We start from the raw sequence: 5,938 nt of genomic DNA, 5'->3' as shown, positions 1-5,938 counted from the left end.
ATCAGAGAGCAGGTAGGCGTGGCGCTTGGTCCGCTTGTATCAGGTGTTATGAAATATAGAGGGTATGCGTGTGACGTCACCGTCGACCGTTATGCCTGCGGTTACGCCCACTGAGTGGCAAAAGACTGAGCAGCAGCATTGGTTTTCAGTGTGAATGCCGCGAAAAACACACAAAACACATCCAAAACGGGAAAGAGCTTTGCCACTGACTGTACAAATAGCTTTGACACAAAATCTGAGGAATATTTTTACAGATTGCTGAAAGCTACAGAAAAAAGAAGCAAATGGATTGCTGCAATTCACAGAAACAGCTGGACTCCAGGCAAAGAAACATGTTGCAGTTATCATTTTGTGTCAAAATGTTGGATTTTGGGGTAAAATCAAACCCTATATATTGTATTGTTATATATTGTGTTGACAAGTCATCAATTAAATATTTACCATCTTATATTCTGCATAACTGGGTGTTTTTAAATGAACACTGACAAAAACTATACAAGTTTTAGGGTTAGACGATATGACGAAATATATAACATTGATATAAGTGATTACTTGCGATTTAAATCGACCTATATTGTAGTTATAAAGCGTTCACAGGCAGATTTGCTTTATGTGTTTCCCCGGCGTTGAAATAAGGCACATATAAATTTCAGGAAACACGATTCCTGGCTGCATGCCAATATCCATGGATTAGGTTTCTTTGACATGTCATAAGGAACACTTTCGAGCCCAACCTTTAGTGTAATCGTTTGTTTTACTCGCGTTTTCGCATTTTCCCCTATTAAATCCAGTCATGCAGCAGGTTCTTTTGCCACTCAGTCCAGCTGAGGAGCGCGTTCCGGCAGGAAAGTGACGTATATGCATTCCCTCTATTCGGTGTCTGAGATTTTCGGTGACACTGGGCGGAGCTTACATGAATATTCACGAGTTTCCTGTTTAGTGTTAAAGCGCCACTGAAAATGTTATTGCACGCTCTTCAGCTTACATTAAAGGTAATCAGCCAATGTTTCAGCGTTAAACGAAGTCAAGCTTATATTCTAACTGTTATTGATGCACAAGATTTTATATATATATATAAGTATTATGTCGTGCCATGTGTTAGCTATGTTTGATATGAACACAGCCAATGATTCGCCAGAGGTGTCGTTAGGATTAGCTAAATGAGCCAATAGCGTTTTAAGTAGCCTATTTTTGTTGTTTCTGTATTACCTTGAGTCTTTAAAGCGTATAGTTTTAAAAGTTTGCTAAAAATGTATGGTAGCATAATAATATTAATTGTAAACTCCTGTGGTGAAGGCAGTAGTTAACTTTATAGTTTGCAGAAGCACTTCTAATCTTGAATTTATATATGTAATATGTTTCAAAAATTGCACACATGCAAGAAAACATGTTAATGTACTTTAAGTATAGTTTATTTATTATCCAAATAGGCCACGGTGAATTACGCATGTGGTGATAACTAATATAATATCTATAGCCAATATTCTTTAATTCCCAAATATGACTTTTGCCAATAAATATCCCTGTACACCGCAGACAAAGCAGACACTTTTATTTTTCACTTTGTTTTGCACATGACAATGTATTAAAAATTTTAATAATGTAATTTTATTATATATTTCAGATTAAATGTGTCAGTAGCAAATCCCAGTATTACTAGGATCACAAGAGCAGACCAAACTTTTATTTGTCTGGGATCCCAAAACCCTGTGTAAAGTGTGTCAATGTTTGTTTAAATACAAGTGTTTGTGCTAATTAAAGGCTGAGGATGTGCACGGATTGCAGGCTTATGCTTTGTTTTTGCATACATGTTGCAACACAATGGAGGAACTCTCATATATGCAAGAATTTGACATGCCTAGCAACATGAAAACTGTTGTAACCAAGTTACCTTACAAGCTGAGAGAGCAATGGAGAGCTAAGGCTTGTGAGATTATGGAGTCTATTCAGAGCAGAGCAAAATTCTCACACGTAGCTGAATTTGTTGAAAAACTGGTTAAGATAGCATCTGATCCTGTGTTTGGAGATATCCAGGACAAGGTTAAAATTCCAAGCATTAGGGCTAATGTTGATTTGCTGATTAGAGCCAATGCATCCCAAGTGTAAGTACTGGCTGGTTATAAAACACTCCATGATTCGAAAGTACTGATGTCCATGCGTTTTTATTTATGGAACACCGTGAAAACACAAACAGAAAAAACAAGCACAGTTTTACAAACAACAACACTAAACCACAAATCAACTAAAGGACATAAAAAATATTAAAATGTTTACTGTGTTTGCCTGGTAACCAGCAGTAGAATGGTGAGCACTAACGTGTGTCTGAATTCACGTATCGCCATACAGTTGGCGCTAATACATCCAGGTTAAGTAATCAGGAAGAGTCACATGACATTCAGCTGGTAGACAACTGAGAGTTCAACAATAATAAAGTACAATACCAACGAAATTATGAAACTGACTCGCATACATAGAAATACATATATAAATTATAAGATCATGAAAAATAAACATTAACCTCTTGAAAATCAATAATGTCATATGACCTATCAACGTCAGCTACACTCCCACCAAATTACCTTTGATTTACTACATAATAAATACAATCACATAATCAATGGCAATTTCATCAACACAATACATGAAATCAATCCAACATGATTCAAAACCCCACAATTCATAATTGCATATTCTTCAGCTACAAATGAACAAATTTGTCCACCATATAATCACATAATTGAATATTAACCAATGTTAAACACAACACAAAATCAACACATGATCAAGATACAAATTAATACCAATGGGATTAAGATTCTAATAAAGTGATAGGGTAATTTTATCTTTCAACTTATGACTAGAAGAACTAGCAACTTGCACATTCCCTTTCAGTGTGTACCATCTTTGCCCAAGGGAAATGTTAGCGAGATAATCTATCCTCCATCTAATCCAAAACCGTTCGCACAAATAGCGCACCTGCTTCCACCATTTCTTTGCATAAAGATCTTATTATTTGAAAGGTGGGAATGTTTTAAAAGGAAGGGGCGTCTCAAGAGGGCCACATTCATTCTGATGGACACCTTCCTTTGCAGCTTGCAGGAGACGAACATCATCCTGTGATATACTCTTTTCTCCTAACTGCGTATCTACAAAATCCAGCTCAAGTGCTATAATAACAGCAGTAGATGTCACAGGGGGAGGCTCTTTAACTGACATACGGTGACATAGGCCTAAACCGGTCATATTCTTAAAGTTAACACTCTGTGGAGTTCCTCCTACAATGCTCCAGCGCAGGTCAGTCTTTATGGCATAAGGCTCTTCATCGACACCAGTGATGACCTGTCGAGGTGCCAGTGCTCTGGAGCAATCATAGCCGATCAAAAGACCCACTCCACAATCCATCCATGCAGGCATTTCATCAGCAATCACTTCTAGATGTTTCCACTTTTTAGCTGTTTTACAGGTTGGGATGTGTGGGTGCTCAAAAGGAATAAAGTCCCTTGTATAAACGGGCAGCAGGCAGATAGAGCTGTCTGAAGAGAACCCTCTAACTCTAAGACCACCAACTCTTTGACTCTCCACGATGGAGTCTTTTCCCATCACATTGGAAAGCTTTAGTTTTACTGGTTTCATTGATGCCTGCAATCTTTCACACACTTCTTGTTTAACAAATGTGTTACTACTCTGAGTGTCTAATAAGGCATATACTCAGACTTCAGACTCTGAGTTAGACGAAGACAGCCATACTGACACAATCATGGATGTTATACCACCCTCTCCACCATTCACACAGCATGATAGAGAGGATACATTCTCTTCAGCCTGCAAAGCTGTCTGTGAAGGTGACTTGTCTCCTGGCTGATGAACTTCTTGCAATGGAGTTGGGTGACGCTTCTTGCATACATCACACACAGCTCTATTTCCACAGTCTTTGGAGCCATGTCCCCATCTCAAACATGCAAAGCACAATTTATTCTCCAGGACAAACTTTCTCTTTTCCTCCCAAGCTCTTTGCATTCAATTTTGACATTCATGGATAGAATGACCCTCATCACAGAACATGCATTTGAATGAATCTGTGCCAAACACCATCATAATCTTCGACTCTTTAATCTTGCTATTGATAAGATTACTGGATTTGGCCTTGTCGCATACTTCATCTAAATCCTTCACAGTGGTTGCCGACATGTTTACTCTTGGACGCTTTATTTCCTTAGATGGCTTCTCTTCAAAAGTCTTTAACGTATATAACGAAGACACATGATTGCATGCTATGCATGCCTCCTTTGAGACAAATGAAGCAAACTCACTAAAGCTTGGATACTCTTTGTCTTGGTCTAGCTGTTTTGTGACATAACGGTTCCACCTGTTCGTCACCCAGTTAGAAAGCTTGGCCAGTATCCTCTAATTATCCTCTAATTCTGCAAACCAAAAAATAAATGCAGAACATGTTCAAATAGGACACTATATTAACATAAACTATGACTATCTGCATGAAACCATTCAGAAATTTTTTGGCACAAATAGGTTAGGAGTAATTGTGTGCATATTTTAAAATGAAAAATATTGTTTGTAGATAGTTCAAATGCATTAGGCTACTTTTACAATAAATTCAAGATCTTTTACATGATTCCCTTAAATCTCTTTATTTAATTCCTTTTCCTTTTATCAAATAATGGATGAACATTTCATTGTTTTAGTTTAGCCCAATTTTACCATCACTTCACTGGTTGCTGGTTCATTTTAGAGTTGATTTTAAACTCCTCCACTAAATGTTTATATTATATATATATATATATATATATATATATATATATATATATATATATATATATATATATATATATATATATATATAGGGCCGGATTAACATAAGGGCTAGGTGGGGCTGAAGCCCCAGGGCCCGCGGGTAGAGGGGGCCCGTGATTGGCTGGAGGAAATGAGATTGACAAGTCATAGGTGGTTGATTTGTGTCTAATAAAATAACAAAATGATAAACAAAAGTGATAGTGGTGCTCAAAAAAGGAAAAATAAGCTTGAAAGGGAGAAAAGGGATGCTAATCTTACAGCAAAAATTCCAAAACTAACTAACTACTTCGGTTCACATAAAATATCCGCGCCAGTGGAAGACCCGCGTGCAGCGGCAGCTCAAAATTATCTTCACCCACCGACACCGTCGCCGATCTGCGTGCTTTACATGTTGAAGAAGGTGAGATAGCAGCTGCAGCAAGTTATTATTCTTATCGAGTCGAGTCGATTGATTTTATTGCCGTTTGAATTCAGAATGTCAATGTTTTTCTCTCATCATCATCACCCGCGTAAAAATCCCGAATTAACTTTCCTACTGTTTTTTGACGAACACCAATGTCGTGTGATTTGTCTCCACTATCTGCCTTTGAAGCACATTCTATCAGTTGCAGTTCTGGTGCCTCCATCCGTACAACTCGACTTCGACACATTCACATATCACATGTTAAAGCAGAACTAAGTAACTTTTTTACCTTCATAAATAGTTTTCTAAGTCCTTACGATGGTTAATTGACTTGTAGTGGTGTGTTTGAGGCGTGCACTAACCCCCTCTGGCACGTCTACACCAGAATACAGCACTTGCAACTTGAGCTGCACCGACCCGAAACAATCTCGCCTCGTGTTCACGTTCACGCGAGAGTGACAAAATGCTTTACAGTAATTCAAAAACAATGTATATTATGACTTTATAAGACAATTTCGAAAATTACCCACCTCCATCGAGTGTACTGTATTTGCAAATTACCCACCTCCTCTTTCTTGTACTGTATTTGCAAAACTACTGCGCTGGTGAGCGTTGTAGTCGTTGTAGTCCAGAGCTGCGCTTGGAGTATTTACGACCGTGTGATTCACTGAAGGAAACTGTAGGGGGAGCTTCGCAAATCTTACTGAGTTCTGCTTTAACACAGCG

This window comes from Megalobrama amblycephala, linkage group LG7 (genome assembly GCF_018812025.1).
Source record: "Megalobrama amblycephala isolate DHTTF-2021 linkage group LG7, ASM1881202v1, whole genome shotgun sequence".
In the NCBI taxonomy this organism is placed as follows: domain Eukaryota; kingdom Metazoa; phylum Chordata; class Actinopteri; order Cypriniformes; family Xenocyprididae; genus Megalobrama; species Megalobrama amblycephala.
This window is presented reverse-complemented; position numbering follows the sequence as displayed.